General features: G+C 42.5%; 1 non-coding gene across 1 annotated transcript; it reads left to right on the forward strand.

Annotated features, from left to right (window-relative positions):
• Positions 1–12,044: 12,044 nt before the first annotated feature.
• Positions 12,045–12,151, forward strand: LOC118621457. Its single transcript, XR_004957697.1, has one exon. It is a non-coding gene; the product is annotated as a U6 spliceosomal RNA (small nuclear RNA).
• The last annotated feature ends 5,630 nt before the right edge of the window (positions 12,152–17,781 follow it).

A 17,781-nucleotide genomic window follows, 5' to 3' on the forward strand; every position in this document is an offset into this window, starting at 1 on the left:
GACTCTTTGGAGATAGGGTTTTTAAAGAGATCATTACGATTAAATGATGTCATTGGTGTGGGCCCTAATCCAGTATGACTTGTGTCCTTATACATAAAAAGAGATTAGGACACAGATACACATGGAGGAAAGGCCGCGTGAAGACAAAGGGAGAAGCTGGCCATCTCTACACACCAAGGAGAGTAGCCTCAGAATGAAACCAAAACTGCTGGCACCAGAACTGTGAGGACATAAATTCCTATTGTTTAAGTCACCCAGTCTGTGGTACTTTGCTTTGGTAGCCCTAGAAAATTAATATAGTAGTTCAAATTATCATTGCATCACATTCTTCTATTGGTAAAGATTTGCCTCCCAAAGCAAAGAACACTTATTCTCATATAGAAGTTTTAAACAGGTAGAAATTAAGTCTCTGTTTAAAACTGCACTGTTCAATGCATTACCCACTAACCACATGTAACTGCTGAGAACTCGAAACATGGCCAATGGGACTGAGACATTAAATTTTTAAATTTTAACTTAAAACTGATGCTCAGTTCAGTTACTGGAAAAGTTTTAGGTGTGTTTGGAACAACTTAGGTATGTAAATCTACTTTTTTCAATCATAAATTTAATTAAACCTAAATATATACCTAGTATTTTTTATAAAAATTTGCATCTGAAGTGAGATGTGCTATAAGTATAAAATATATACTGAACTTCAAAATATTAAGATGAAAAAAGTGAATGTAAAATATCTCATTAAGAATTTTAATATTGCCTGGAAGGTGTGGCTCAGTGGATTGAGTATCGTTCCATGGACTGAGAGGTCCTGGTTCGATTCCAGGTCAGGGTGCATGCCCAGGTTGCAGGCTCGATGCCCAGTGGGGAATGCAGGAGGCAGCTGATCGATGTATCTATCTCTCTCTCCCTTACTCTCTTTCTAAAAAAAAAAATCAATAAAATATATTCTTTTTTTAAAATCCTCACCTGAGGGTATTTTTCCACTTATCTTCAGATAGAGTGGGAGGGAAGGAAAGAGAGGAGAGAGAAAGGGAGAGAGGTAAACATCTATGTGAGAGGGATACATCAACTGATTGCCTCCTGCATGACCCTGATCAGGGCTGGGGACAATCTGCAACCAAGGTACATGCCCTTGACTGGAATCGAACCTGAAACTCTTTGGTTTGTGGGCTGATGCTCTAACTGCTGAACCAAACCAGCCAGGGCCAATAAAATATATATTTTTAAAGAATTTTAATATTGATTACATGTTGAAATAATATTTTGAATGAATTGAGTTGAATAAAATGTTTTCTTTAAATTAATTGTATCTTTTTAAAAATATGTTTTCATTGATTCTTTTACAGACAGAGGAAGGGAGAGAGAAAGATACATTGATGTGAGAGAGAAACATCAATCAGCTGCCTCCCACATGCCCCCCACTGGGAATTGAGCTCGAAACCCCAGGCATGTGCCCAGACCGGGAATTGAACTGGGACCTCTCAGTTCATGGGATGATGCTCAGTCCACTGAGCCACACTGGCCAGGCTCATCTTTTTCTTTTAAATTTTTAAATATGATCACTAGAAAATTTTAAATTACATATGTGGATAACATTATATTTCTATTTCTCTCATTATAAAACACTCACTGGCCCTGGCCAGTTTAGTTCAGTGGTTAGAGTGTCAGCCTGCAGACCAGTGAGTCATGGGTTTGATTCCAGTCAAGGGCATGTACCTCAGTTGCGGTTCATCTCCCGCCCTAGTCAGGGTTGTGTGGGAGGCAACCAGTCAATGTGTCTCTCTCACATCAATGTTTCTCTCTCTCCCACTCTATCTGAACAAAAATGGAAAAATATCCTCAGGTGAGGATTAAAAAATAAACAAACAAATAAATAAATAAAACACTCACTGGATGAACTCAATAGCAGAATGGTGATAACAAAGGAAAAAAGCAGGAAACTTGAAGATAGTCCCAGGAGATGAAAAAGTTTGTGGTGCTGAAAATAATGTTTAAAGAAATAATGTCTAAAAATTTCTCAGATCTGACCAAAGGCATACACCTACATATTCAAAAAGGTAAAAAAGTCCTCAAGAAGGAAAACCAGCAAACAACAAAGGAACAAGGAAATCTATATCCAGGCACCTCATAATCCAACTGCTGTAAACTGAAGACAAAAAAGAAAAAAAAATTCCTGAAAGCAGCAGGAGGAAAAATAATGTATTGCCTGGAGGGGACAATAATGCAAATAACTAGATTTCTGCCGGGGGTGTGGCTCAGTGGACTGAACGTCGTCCCATGGACTGAGAGGTCCCAGTTCAATTCCCAGTCAGGGCCCATGCCCAGGTTTCGGGCTTGATCCCCAGTGTGTGTGTGTTGGGGGGGGGGGGGGGTTCAGGAGGCAGCAGATCTATTTATCTCTCTCACATTGATGTTTCTATCCCTCTCCCTTCTTCTCTCTAAAAAATCAATAAAATAGTGTTCGCAGCCGCCGTCGCTCTCTAATGCCTGCGCCGCCTCCAGCTCACCGAGCTCCAGCTGAGGGGGAAGGGAGGTAAATAAAGAGGTCTCTATTCCATGGCGCCTACAAACAAGACTGCCCGCAAATCCACCGGTGGTAAAGCACCGAGGAAACAACTGCCTACCAAAGCGGCTCGCAAGAGTGCGCCCTCTACTGGAGGGGCAAAGAAACCTCATTGTTACAGGTCTGGTACCGTGGCACTTCATGAAATTAGACGTTATCAAAAGTCCCCTGAACTTCTGATTTGCAAACTTTCCTTCCAGCGTCTGGTGCGAGAAATTGCTCAGGACTTCAAACCAGATCTGCGATTCCAGAGTGCAGCTATTTATTGGTGCTTTGCAGGAGGCGAGTGAGGCCTATCTGGTTGGCCTTTTTGAAGACACCAACCTGTGTGCTATTTATGCCAAACGTGTAACAATTATGCTAAAAGACCTCCAGCTAGCACGCTGCATATGTGGAGAACATGCTTAAGAATCCGCTATGATGGGAAACATTTCATTCTTTAAAAAAAAATTCTCTTCTTCCTGTTCTTGGTAGTTCTGAACGTTAGATATTTTTTTCCATGGGGTCAAAAGGTACCTGAGTATATGGTTGCAAGTTGAAAACAGAGGGCAGAAATCAGGTATTGGCAGTTTTTTCATTTTCATTTGTGGGTGAATTTTTAAAATATAAATGCAGGGACATAAGGCATTAATGAAAGTCAAAATGTTTTGGTGAACAAGTTTCAGCAGTTCAACTTTATAACAATATAAATAAACCTGTTACATTTTTCTGGACAATGCCAGCATTTGGATTTTTCTAAAACAAGTAAATTTCTTATTGATGGCAACTAAATGGTGTTTGTAGCGTTTTTATCATACAATAGATTCCATCCATTCACTATACTTTTTTTTTTTATCCTCACCTGAGGACCTCTTTCCATTTTTGTTCAAATAGAATGGGGAGGGGGAGAGAGAGAAACATCGATGTGAAAGGGACACATCTAGTGGTTGCCACCCGCACGACCCAACCAGGGCCGGGGACAAACAGCAACCAAGGTACATGCCCTTAGCGGGAACCAAACCTGGGTCTCTCTGGACCGCAGGCCGGCGCTCTACTGCTGAGCCAAAAGGGCCAGGGCCATTCACTATACTTTTCTAACCAAGTTGTGCTATATACAAGTACGTTTGTTTGTTTTTTTATGATAGAAAAATTTTTTAATTAATTAATTTATTTTTGTTACAGATGTTTCTCCTTTTTTCCCCACTGATTTCCCCCTTTCTCTCCCTCCACGCCCTGTCCCCAGCTTTGTTGTCCATGTCCATTGTTCATGCACACATGCATATAAGTTCTGTGGTTTATCTCTCCCCCACCATCCCCTCTTCTGGGGATTGTCAGTCTGTACCCCACTTCCACGTCTCTGGGACTACCCCATTCCTCAGACTGTTATGTTCATTATATTTCACAAAGTAAGATCATATTATACTTGTCTTTCTCTGTTTGGCTTGTTTCACTTAGGATAATACTTTCCAGGTCCCTCCATGTCATCTCAAAGGATAAGAGATCTTTCTTTCTTACAGCTGCATAGTACTCCATTGTGTATATGTACCACTGCTTTTTTATCCATTCGTCTACTGATGGACATTTGGGCTGTTTCCAGATCTTAGCTATTGTAAACAGTGCTGCTACGAACATGTGGATACATATATTCTTTCTGATTGGTGTTTGCAAGTACATGTTTTTAATGTTGTCTGTCTCCTGTGCTGTTCCTGTAAGTCTGCTATTAAAATACATTAAACTATAAAAAATAAATAAATAAAAATAATAAAATACATTTTTTTAAAAACTAGATATCTGACGAGAAACTGTGGAACCAGGAGGAAGTGACACAACATTTTTAAAGTGCTGAAAGAACATAACTGTTAACCCAGAATTCTATTTTCAGTGAAAACATCCTTCAGGAATGAAGGTGAAAGAAAGACATTCTCATGTGAAGAAAATCAAGAGAATTCACAGCCAGCAGATCTGCTCTGAGAGAACTGCTAAAGGAAGTTCTTCAGACAGAAGAAGAAGGATACAAGAAGGAAACTTGAAACAACAGGAATGAAGTAAGGGTAACAGATAAAAGATACAACTCAGGACCAGCTAAATGGAAGAGATGCATAGAGCAAGGTATGTGGGAAGGGATGAGGAGCTTCCATGCTTTTTCAGGGCATGCCACCCTCCCAGCACCTCCTTGTACTCACCAACCCGGAAGCTCTCTGAACAATTTCTTTTAGGGTTTTTACGCAATTTTCAGTATGTAGGCTTGATTGATTAAATCACTGGCCGCTGATGATAGTCATTCTTTAGAGCCTCACCTCTCCCCAGAGGCAGATCAGTTGGGGTGTGGGTGGGGCTGAAAATTCCAACCCTCCAATCAGTAGTTGTCCCTCTGGCAACCAGCCACCAGCCTGTGAGAATCACTTCATCAGCATACAAAAAGACACTTCTCACTAAGGAGATTCTGAGAGTTTTAGGACCTCTGTGTCAAGAACTGGGAAAGATGGTCAAATACATATTTCTTTTTATATCACCACATCACAGCAAGAAAGGGGAAATGAGCAAAACACAGAGGGAACAAGCAAAAACAAATTTATAAAATGTTATCCCTTGCCCTGGCCAGTTTGGCTCAGCGGTTAGAGCGTCAGCCCACAGGTTTGATTCTGGTCAAGGGTGCAAACCTTGGTTGCAGTTCCTCCTGGCCCTGGTCGGGGTCATGTGTCTCTCTCATATCCATGTTTCTCCCTCCCTCTCACTCTATCTGAAGATAAATGGAAAAATATCCTGGGCTGAGGATTACAAAAAATTCTGTTCCTTAATCTAAACATATTATTTGCATTGGAAAAGTTCTGGAAGTATATTCAAATTGAAAATAGTTCTTGAAAAGTCACTGGGACTGGAGAAGAGAAACAACATCAAGAGGAATTTTTTCTGTATAAATTTAATATTTGACAATAATGTATTTATGTATTACTTTGTCATTATAAATAAATGAAATTGCATTCATTTTAAAAGAACATATCGTTTCACAGTGTGCTGATGATACCATCTGGGAACTAGACATTTTTAGGTCTCCTGACTCAGGAGTGTACCCAACTGTTTTCGGCAGAATTTGTCAAATGAAGTTATTAGTGTTTCAGTCTATTTCCTACCAGTGCCATTCTCTTCTAGTTTCATTTTTCTTCCCCTTCCCAAATTCAAATCCTCAGATCTGGAGCCTTGTAACCCTAAGGAGTATGTATCTGATCTCTCTTTCCTTTACCCACCCCACATTATTCTACTTTTATAGAATTTAATATTTTCAAATATTTAAATATTCCCAGGTCTGGCTTTTATATTAAATATATTCAGTAGTTTTTCCAATGCCATTTTTGATGTAGCTTTAGAGCAGTGTTTTTCAAATTGTAGGTATCAGTCAGTAGTGGTCATAAAACTAATGTAGTAGGTCTCAATTCACAGAGTGGGGGGATTGTGGGGGAAGAGATAAACACAGAACTTACATGCATGTATGCATGACCAATGAACATAGACAACAAAGCTGAGGATGCGGCAGGGGGGAAGGGGAGGAGGGTGTTAATGGGGGGAAATGAGAAATATCTGTAACAAAAACAAATTAATAAATAAAATATTAATTAATTAAAAATAATTTTTTATTGATTTTTTAGCGAGAGAGGAAGGGAGAGAGAGATAGAACATCAGTGTGAGAGAGAAACATCAATCAGCTGCCTCCTGCACATCCCCTACTGGGGATCAAGCCTGAAACAAGGCATGTGCCCTGACCGAGAATTGAACTGCGAACTCTCAGTTCATGGGACGACACTCAATCTACTGAGCCACACTGGCCTGGCAACTCATTTCACATTTACTTTTAAAGAAATGAAATAGAATAGAAAACTATCAGAGTTCACTGAAACAATAGTGAGGGTGAACATTGTTTTGTAAAGTGTGTATATGTGTGTACAGTGGGTTGCAACGGAAAGTGTAATTCTTCTGTGGGTTAAGGTAAAGGAAGAAAGAGGGGGGAGGAGGAGGAGAAAGGTTTAAGGACACTGTTTTAGGCCAGCGGGTGTGGCTCAGTGGACTGAGCATAGTCCCATGGACCGAGAGGTTCTGATTCGATTCCCTGTGAGCACATGCCCGGGTTTCAGGCTCAATCACCAGCAGGGAACATGCAGGAGGCAGCCATTCGATGTTTCTCTCTCACATTGATGTTTCTATCTCTCCCTTCCTCTCTCTAAAAAATCAAGCCCTGGCCAGTTTGGCTCAGTGGTTAGAGCGTCAGCCTGAGGATCAGAGAGTCCCAGGTTTGGTTCCCACTAAGGGCACATACCTCAGTTGCAGTCTGTTCCTGGCCCAGTTGGGGTTGTGTGGGTGGCAACCACTTGATGTGTCTCTCTCGCGTCAATGTTTCTCTCTCTTCCTCCCTCTCTCCTTCCTGCTCTTTCTGGAAATAAATGCAAAAATGTCCTCAGGTGAGGATAAAAAAAAAATCAATAAAAACATAAAAAATAAAATAAAATAAAAATTAAAACACTTTTTTTTAGTGAAAGCATTTAAAAGAAATTTAATGCAATTTACCTTCTTTCCTTCTGATACTTACACAATGCTTGTTTACCAAGTAGACAACGGATTCTTAGCTATGAAGCCCTAGAATTGTTAAGTAACTAGAATTTTTACAAATGATACCATCCATTCAATCAATACTTATTTAGCCTCTATTATGTGCTAGGTATGCCTCAGTGAATGACTTAAAAAATTCCAGGGGAAACCAACCCCCCCCCCCCCAAATCTCTTGAATGGAATAATGAGCAAAAATAAACAAGATGTTTGCACAGGGATGTAAGCTGGTTCTGTAACACAATGAGCACAAGGAAATCCCTCTGAGAGAACAGAGAACAACCAAGCGTGCATACCAGGACTTACTGTCTCTGCCTGGGGCCCGGGGCAGGGGCGGCTGGATATGATTGCAGAAGGGAACAGACCACCATGTTGGTAACATAGTTTCCAACTATGTAGAACCCCCTGGGTGGAGATCCAAACCTTCTGGGGCAAGAAAATATTTTCTTCACTTAGGCTTGGCGTTACCCCCTGTTGCAGTGGTCTTAAACAAAGTCTTTTTTGTTTAACTTTGTCCAGGGAAATTTTTGCTGTGACACAGCGATGGTCTAGCAGGAGGGAAAAAAAAAAAAAATACTTGAACTAGGAGTCAAGAAGTTGGATCAAGGTCCCCCATCTGCTCATAAATTATATGGACTTTGGCTCTTGCTGGTGGGGTTCAGTTGGTTGAGCATCATCCTGTGCACTGAAAGATCACTGGTTTGATTCCCGGTCAGGGCACATGCCCAGGTTATGGGTTCAGTCGCTGATTGGGGTGTATACTGGAGGCAACCAATCTGTTTCTCTCTCACATCAATGTTTCTGTCTCCCTCCCTCTCCCTTCCTCTCTCTCTGTAAAAAAAAAAAAAATCGAGTTCAGCCAGTGTGGCTCAGTGGTTGAGTGTCGACCCATGCACCAAGAAGTCAGCCGTTCGATTTCTGGTCAAGACACATGCCCAGGTTGTGGGCCCAGTCCCCAGTGGGGGGCATGTAGGAGGCAGCCAAGCAATGTTCTCTCTCATTGATGTTTCTCTCTCTCTCTCTCTCTCTCACTTCCTCTCTCTCTAAAATCCATAAAGGAAAAAAAATTTTTTAATATCAATAAAAAACATATTTAAAAAATTATACAGAAACTTTGGAAAAAGCACTTCACTTCACTGAGCCCCGAAACCTTCAAAATGTAGAGGCTGAAAAGATTATCTTCAAGATCACTGCCAGCACCTAGGTTTCTTTATGGCCAGGAGTGCTTGATTGACACTAGGGAAACGTGTAAATGCCCAGAGATGCCCAGCGATTTAAATCCAGGTGGGTGTCATGAGAGCTGAACAATGCAAAACATGGAGGACTGACTGGAGCGCACAGTTACACTGCTCTTCCCTGTCCTCAGAAGACCGAGGGGCCCTTCAGAGGCACGAATGTGGCCCAGGGTGGAAAACCCTTGTGCATCTAGGGCAGTGACAGACCCCAAGATGCTGCCCGTCTCAGACTCTCCAGAGACACTTGTTTGCAGGAGGCCACCTTTGAGGCCATTTGAAAATTTTCTTTAGATTCTTTTTAATTGTCGTAAACACTGCTCTGTCCTATCATGGGTCAGACACTAAGATAGCTAGTGGAACAAGAATGGTCGGAGTAGAGATAAGGACCCAGACAATCAGTTAAGGGATGGTGATGACCATTTCATGCTACTTAACTCACTGTGCACTGTTTCTGTAAAAAAAAAAAAAAAAAAAAAAAAAAAAAATCCCAGCGCTATCGACTCATTCTCCTAAAAGAGAAACATCATTCATTCATTCATCAGGAAGAAACATCTGAGAACCTAGGATGTACCAGGCACTGAGCAGGTTACTCCATGGTATCTTGGTTATATTAGGGGACAAACCTAATATAATCAAGATACCATGGTCTCTGCCCGAAAATACCTTACAGTTCAGTGGGGAGCCATACATTAACCAAATAATTACACAAATAAGTATTTAAATTTCAATATGATAAATTCAACAATGACATGGTGGGAGCTAGCTTAGTCAAAAAGTCAGAGGAGGCTTCTTTAAACTAAAGAAGTTAAAAATAAGCCGTAGTAGCGAAACCATCTCTTAACTGGGTGTTTCCTGTCTTCTGGTCGTTCCCCACTTGCCTGCCAACTTACCACATGGAGAGACAGACCTCAGGTTCTGAGACAGGTGACCTGGGTGTAAATAACAAGGGCTTTGCCACTTGTTCACTCTAACCTTGGCTAATCACTTGGCATCTTTATTGCCATTTGTATGTCCTCTTTGGAGAAGTGTCTATTCAGGTCCTATGCCCATTTTTTAAAAATTAATTAATTTATTTTTGTTACAGATGTTTCTCCTTTTTTCCCCACTGATTTCCCCCTTTCTCTCCCTCCACGCCCTGTCCCCAGCTTTGTTGTCCATGTCCATTGTTCATGCATACATGCATATAAGTTCTGTGGTTTATCTCTCCCCCACCACCCCACCACCCCCTCTTCTGGGGATTGTTAGTCTGTACCCCACTTCCACGTCTCTGGGACTACCCCATTCCTCAGACTGTTATGTTCATTATATTCCACAAATAAGTGAGATCATATGATACTTGTCTTTCTCTGTTTGGCTTGTTTCACTTAGGATGATACTTTCCAGGTCCCTCCATGTCGTCTCAAAAGATAAGAGATCTTTCTTTCTTATAGCTGCATAGTACTCCATTGTGTATATGTACCACTGCTTTTTTATCCATTCGTCTACTGATGGACATTTGGGCTGTTTACAGATCTTAGTTATTGTAAATAGTGCTGCTACAAACATGGGGGTACATATATTCTTTCTGATTGGTGTTTCAGGCTTCTTAGGATATATTCCTAGAAGTGGGATCACTGGGTCAAATGGCAGTTCAATTTTTAATTTTTTGAGGTCACACCATAGTGTTTTCCACGGTGGCTGCACCAGTCTGCATTCCCACCAGCAGTGTACTAGAGTCCCCTTTTCTCCACACCCTCACCAACACTTGTTGTTTGATGATTTTTTGATCTTTGCCCATTTTTTTTTTTTTATCCTCACCCAAGGATATTTTTCCATTTTTCATTCAGATAGAGTGGGAGGGAGAGAGAGGAAAAGAGAGAAAGAGAGAGAGAGAGAGAGAGATGTGAAAGGGACACATCGAGTGGTTGTCACCCACACAAACCAGGGCCGGGGACAAACTGCAACCGAGGTACGTGCCCTTAGCTGGAACCAAACCCAGGTCTCTCTGGACCGCAGGTCGACGCTCTAACCGCTGAGCCAAACTGGCCAGGGTGATCTTTGCCCATTTTTTAATTGCATTGTTTGTCTTCTTTTTGTTGAGTTGTAAGAGTTCTTTATATATTTTGGAAATCAACCCCTTATCAGATATAGCATTGGCAAATATGTTGTCCTATTTATATAAAGTGAGTTCCCTTTTTATTTTGAGGATGGTTTCTTTTGTTTTTTTTGTTTTTTTTTTTATCCTCACCCGAGGATATTTTTCCATTTTTTGTACAGATAGAGTGGGAGGGAGAGAGAGGAAGGGAGAGAGAGAGAGAAACATGGACGTGAAGGGACACATCGAGTGGCTGCCACCCGCAGGACCAACCAGGGCCGGGGACAAACTGCAACCGAGGTATGCGCCCTTAGCGGGAACGGAACCCGGGTCTCTCCGGACCGCAGGCCGACGCTCTAACCGCTGAGCCAAACTGGCCAGGGCAAGGAGGATGGTTTCTTTTGCTGTGCAGAAGCTTTTTAGTTTGATGTAGCCCCTTTTGTTTATTTTTTCCTTTTCTTCTCTTGCCCTAGGAGATGTATCAGTAAAAATTCTGATACATGAGATGTTTGCGATTTTATTGCTTATGTTTTCTTCTAGGATTTTAATGATTTCATGACTTAAGTCTTTTATCCATTTTGAATTTACTCTTATGTACGGTGTAAGTTGTTGGTCTAGTCAAATGTCAAATGTCAAACTTCCTGGAAGTCTCAGACATGGATCTGACATCCACGTAATTCTGAAATTCCAGTGTGGCACTTTCCCTCAACCTGCTCGTGCCCCGGAGCATAACTTGGCTCTTCCAAACCCAGGCCCCAAAGAGCAAGGTCCAGATAGAGAGTTTCCCTCTCCTTTGCCTAAATCCTCCCTGGGGCCCTCCTTTTCAGGGCCCAGAGACTCCCTGATAACTGACATGAATATCCAAGGCCATCTGCTTTCAGTGATACCAGAGGGGTAGGGCCGAAACCTATGGCCCCATAGGGCAGCCATATCATTGTGCAAAAAAGTAACAATTCACCATTTATTTTTTTTAAATATGTTTTTATTGATTTTTTTTTTTAGAGAAGAAAGAGATAGAAACATTGATGTGGTCGACTGGCTGCCTCCTGCACGCCCCTTCCTGGGGATCGAGCCCACAACCCGGGCATGTGCCCTGATCCAGAATCAAACCTGGACCTCTCAGTCCATGGGACGATGCTCAATCCACTGAGCCACACCGGCTGGGCGACAATTCACCATTTGAGTTATAAGCATACACAGTAGCAGGGGGGTCATTTTGTTATACTCTCAGATGTCTAACAGGGGAGGTGGTGGTATAATAAGTGCAGGAGAAAAAAGGAGATTTAGAGGAGGAAAGTGAATTCAGTTGGTCACACTGAGTTTAAGCTGTTTGCAGGGTGTCCAGGTACAGGCAGTCAATAGGGCCCTGGAGCCAGGATTCTGTTCGTTCTTCCTGCTGAGAATATGCAAAGTATTCAGCGGGGAGCTCCCTAGCCCTTCCCAGATTCACTCTTGTTTCACCAGGTGTTTCAACACACTGAGGCTCATCACTTCAATCATCTCTCCAGGGGCCCTGCAGACTGCACGTTGTAGGCCGAGGTACTGAGTGTGATGACTCGGTCCTCACAGAACAGTCACTTGATAAATATTTGGTGAAGTGCTTGCTTCAGCAGCACATATACTAAAATTGGAACGATACAGACACGATGAGCAGGGTCCCTGCGCAAGGATGGCACACAAATTCGTGAAGCATTCCATATATTAAAAAATATATATTTGTTGAGTTAATTGATGGGAACGGCTTAAGTTGTTTAGGTTTTTACACCTTAAACTGTTTCTAAATCAGATTTGAGGAGCAGCCAGTTGGGGCCGGGCTGAGCCAAAAGCAAGAAGAGACCATTTATGCCTTTTTGTGCTGCCCCCATCCAAGCCCACCTGCGAACAAAGCCTAATTCACCGGCAATTCAGGGGAGAGGACGACACTCAGGTCCATGCCAGAGGCATGGAGTTCTGGCTTGGAAGGAGGCATCTCACTCCTTCCCTCCCCAGCCTTACACGCTGGTCTGGTCGTGCTTGCCCAAGACAAAACATGGTTATTACCTTTGCCCCTGCTTCCCTTTCAATACGGTTAGAGGGCTGTACCAGTGCTGCTGGCCAGGGTGCGAAAGCATTGACCATCTAGCACCTGCCTCTTTCGGAGGTCTGAAAAGCATACGACAGAACTGAGCAGGACAGGCCCCGAGGGCTGTAACTTGACTTTGTCATTATGCAGAGAATCCAACCCCAATCCAATACCAGTTATAGTGCTGTGTCTTGGTGGGTTCCTGAGAAATCAGAACTCCAGGCAAAGCCTACATGCTAACACTTTATTGAGGGGCAAGACAGCAAAGTGAAGAACGGAGAGGGAAGGAGGGAGAACAGGCAAATCAAAAGGGGCCTGTTACAGAGCCGTCCGCTGTCTCACAGAAACACTGCCCTGTGAGAAGGAGGGGGACCCAGGGCGGAAAGTGGAAGTGGCGGCTTTACATGGACACTGACAGTTCATCCGCTACAACAGGAGGGCAAACAGACAGCTCAGACCATATGTAAGGGGTGGTCATATTTTTGCAATGGCTTCTGTATTCTCTGTGCAATCGGAAGCAAGATCATCAGCAAAACATCAGAAAGTGGGCGATGTTGGAGGTTTGAGGAAAGAGGAGACGTTATGAAATAATGGTCTATAAGAATGTGAGAAAGGGAATAAACCGGGGAAGGGAGGCGGGACTGAAGGACAGCACGAAGAGCCTCCTACACTTGTGCCCTGAATTTAAAGAGACCCTGTTCTGCTGCTGTTCCACAAGAGGCTACCACTCCCTTGTTTCACCATTGTTGTGCATTATTCCTACTTCGGCTTTTTCTTTAGCCAATACCATTTGCTGATGTGCTCTTGGGGAGTGAATGGAGAGCTGTACTTATGCAGGGTTGGGGTTTTTCCAGAAAAGTTCAAGAGAGGAAGAGAGGAGCAAGGGAACAACTGTGCATACAGAGAAGTGTCTGTGAGGCGCAATGTGGATTCGAAGCCAGGGAAGGTAGGAGGTGAGGACATGGAGGGGGAGGGGACATGAAAAGCTGGCCAGTCAGTGGATAGCAGGTTCCATTATGGTTGGAGGATGATTGGATCAGGCTATGGGAGGGAGTGTTCTATAAGACAAGTGGAGAGAGAGGGGGATGCTTGTCATCAAGATATGCAGGGAATGTTGTTATTGGTAACACAAGGTCTCAGGCATGAATCAGGGAGTGGGTGGGTCGGTGGAGGAAGAAGAAAGATCACTGGGATTGAGGAGAACAGGAACTAAAAAGATCATCCCCGTGGATATTAAAATCCCTAATAATTAAGACAGACCTAGCACTGAGAAGAGAGGCAATGAACCAGTGCTAAAATCTTCAAGGAATGAGGTCAAGGAACAAACTGGAGGTCGGGTGACTGCAAACAGTAGGGGGAAGACTACCAAAAAGGATTAGCATTCAGAATGTGCAAATAAACCCTAATAGTCAATAAGAAACAGACACACACTCCAACAAACAGTGAACAGAGAATGAACAGGCAGTTTATAGGACAGGACCCTTCAATGGCCATCAGACTTATAAAGAGAACCAACCTCACTGGTAAGCAGGAAAACGCAAAATAAAATGAGATGCTATTTTACAGGTATCAGAATGACAAAAAGAGATGTCTGAGAGCACAAGCATTAGGAATGAAGTGTAAGAACAGAAACTTTCATACAAGTGTAAATTAGTGCAACGAATTTGGCAATGTCCAGTAGAGATCAAGAAACGTATGCTCTTCGACCCAGCTTCCCCCTTCCGGTATAAACTCTAGAGAGACGTGCACACGGGTGTGGTGCAAGCATGGGTATGACGATGTTTGGGACAGCACTGTAAGTAATAGGTGAAAAAAAACAACCTAAATGTCCAGGACATGGATCAGTAAATTGTGTATATTCATACAATGAGGATGCTCTGTTGTATGCAGTGAAAGTGAACCAACTAGCGATACATGTGTGTGGTTCAACTCCAAAAACATAAAGTTCACGAACACCAGTGAGTTCTAGAATTATAAGATTAGTGTGGTAATACCATTTTTGGTAAAGCTTAAAAGCAAGCCAAACAATATGTGTTATTTATGAATGCATGTGTAGTAAAAATGCAAAAACTAGGACAAAAAGGATGCTCACAACTTTAGAACAGTGGCCGCCTCTGGGGAGCGTGGAGGGAGAGCAACAGGGTGTTGGAGGAGCACAAATGGAGGTTTCTCTTGGATTTGTAATGTTTTTGTTTTTTAAAAAGAGGAAGCGAACAGGGAAATATTGTTTGCTAAATGTGGGAGTTGGGTGTATTACGCTGTTCTTTCCCAATCATTCGAAATATTTCACAATGGAAAAAAAGTCCAGGACATATGTAGGAGGATAGCACTTTCAGAGGTCAGATAAACACATTTTAATCTCATGTAATCCCACTGTTCAGTGTCAGTCTTAATTTGCAAGCATTTCTGGAGGACCTAAAAATTGCATAAGAGGGCTTGAGGTGTCAGGACACCTGCCGAGTAAGCAGAATTTCCAAACAGATGTCACAAGTACGAACATGCCACTCATAGAAACATACTTCATCATGACAAATATCAAGAGGAGCTAGAAATGCCTTAGAAGTTCAGGCAATACACACGCGCACACACATGCACAGTTCATGTCCACTTCCTTACCTAGGTCCCATTCCTCTTACCACAGTCATCAACCCCTGCCCCCTGTCTGCACTGTTCCTGGCAATGTGCACCCTTGTCTTTCTCCAGGACTGTTTGTTACCAGGAACTTAGTTGGGGCAGCTCTGGAGACAGGACATTGAGGGATTATTCAGGGACAATACAGGCGATTCTAAGGACATCACATTAATCTTAGATGTTTTCATGATGCAACAAACGGCTTGGGAGGGTGGTAAGCAGGGAACAGTGTGAATTTAGGGGTCCAGAAGGATAAGAGGAAACTGGATGAAGCCCTCATATAGCGGAGTTTGTAGGGTGGTCGGCAGAGTTCCATGGCTGCTGCGGTCCCAGGCTTCTGTTCAAGGATCAGAGAAAAGCACTGAGTTCGTCTGTCCCAAGTAGGTGTGTCTATTTCTTCCAGGGGTTCCCCCGGGGACAGAGAGATCTAGAGACTGGAGAGGCCAGACTCCCCAGACTCCTCTAGGAGACAGATACCTCTTCTCAGCACAATGCCTACTCTGTAAGTCTTAAGGTTGGCTCTGAGCGGCCCAGTGGTCAGTGACCTACACTGGTCACCACCAGGATGGCCAGAGTATGGACAGGAAGAGTCTTAAGGCCAGGACTCAAGACCTTATCAGAAGAAGTGCTAACCTTATTTATTTTGTACCCAGAAATATCAGGACAAATGCCCATTCCCTGCCGTGTAACAGAGTTTCAGCCACTGCCAGAGGTACCACTGGACCACTGGGCCTCCACCTCAGAGACGCAGGCCAGCAGGACTCCTGCAGGGCTAGTCACAGGAGGGATGAGAGAGCTCCATCTGAGCCCTCCTGTGAATCCCACCGCCTCAGAGGTGTGTCTAGAGGTTTCCTCAGTAAAATTGGAATATATCATCTCAGAAAATTTAAGAACAGCCCTGGCCAGTTTGGCTCAGCGGTTAGAGCATCGGTTGTGGTCCAGAGAGACCCGGGTTTGGTTCCCACTAAGGGCATGTACCTCGGTTGCAGTTTTTCCCCAGCCCTGGTTAGGTTGTGCAGGTGGCAGCCACTCGATGTGTCCCTTTCACGTCGATGTTTCTCTCTCTCTCTCTCTCTCTCTCTCTCTCTCTCTCTTTCCCCCTCCCTCCCACTCTATCTGAACAAAAAAATGGAAAAATGTCCTCGGGTGAGGATAAAAAAAAAAAAAAAGAAAATTTAAGAACAACCTAATTTTTATACAAATTACATAAAGTCTCTAAGTGTACAGCTAATTTAAAGTCATAAAAATTTTAATAACATAATTTAGTATTCACAGCTTTAATAACCATTGCCAAATTCTACATGCAAATTTAAGAAACAGTCTCTCAAAATCCACTAAAGTACGTATAGTTTGTCAATTTAAAAAGTTAACTTTTTATTTGGGAATAATTTTAGATTTGCTGAAAAGTTGCAATGACAGTACACAGAGAGTTCCTGTATTCCCTTCACCTAGTTTCCCCCAATGTTAACATCTTGTATAAAACAATGGTTCATCCATCAAAACTTGGAAATTAACACTGGTACAATATTAGAACTGAACCAGCTGCTTTATTCATACCTCGCCAATTGTCTCACTACTGTCCGTCCACTGTTGCGGGATCCAATCCAGGATGCCGTGTAGTATTTAACCCTCATGTCTCCTGAGTCTCCTCCTACCCATGACTTTTCTCAGTTGTGTTTTTCGTGACCTTAACCGTTTTGAAGAGTATTGGTCAAGATGCGGTAGAATGTACCTGAATTTGGATTTGGGTGACGTTTTCCTCATGATTAGGCTGCAATGAGGAGTTTGGGAGAAGAACATGACAGAAGTGAAGTACGCTTCTTATCTCATCACATCGGAGAGGACGAGACAGGGCATGATTGATGGTGATGTTAACCTTGACCGCTTGGTTAGGGAACTGTCTGCTGGGTTTCTCCACTGCCAAGTTTTACTGTTCCCTTTCTATGCTCTGGATTCTTCGGAAGCGAGACTGGAGTTCAGTCCACCCTCCCCGCGAGGGGGAAGGAATTCAACTCTACCTTTTGCAATGGAAAGTGTCTACCTACACTATTTGAAATTCTTCTCTAAAGCAAATTTGTTTCTTCTCCATTATTTAGTTATTTATTTAGTCATCATTTTTGTATTAGTGTGGACACATGTATCTGTTTTATACTTTAGATTAAAATTCAACACTATGTTATTTACTATGTCGGTCACTTTTTCTAGCTTTGGCCATCGGGGGCTCTTTCAGTTCGACCACTCTGTCCTTTTGACACCACTTCATCTTTCTTTATTTCTTTTTTAAACCAATTGTTTACTTTCTGAAAGCACAAGATGCTCCAGGCTCATCTAGTGTTTTCCCTGCCCCAGCCCTAGAAGCAGTCATTCCTCCAGGGAGTAACTGGACATTTAAAAACAGTAGGCTTTTAAATATAAAATCAATGTATACTTTTTGTAGAAAATTTGGTAAGTGAATAAGAGTAAAAATTCAAGGGGAAGAGAATCGTAGTCCCACCACCAAAGGAAAACCATCTTTAGAATTTGATGGGTTTCTTTTCCACTCACCTGTTGATTTTCTTTGTTTTCAATTTCATAATTTGTTCTTTTTATAAATGCTTTCCACTTTGGGTTCTCTAGTGTTTTTCTTTTATTAACTTCTTGA

The sequence above is a fragment of the Molossus molossus genome, unplaced genomic scaffold (genome assembly GCF_014108415.1).
Source record: "Molossus molossus isolate mMolMol1 unplaced genomic scaffold, mMolMol1.p scaffold_m16_p_1, whole genome shotgun sequence".
Lineage (NCBI taxonomy): Eukaryota > Metazoa > Chordata > Mammalia > Chiroptera > Molossidae > Molossus > Molossus molossus.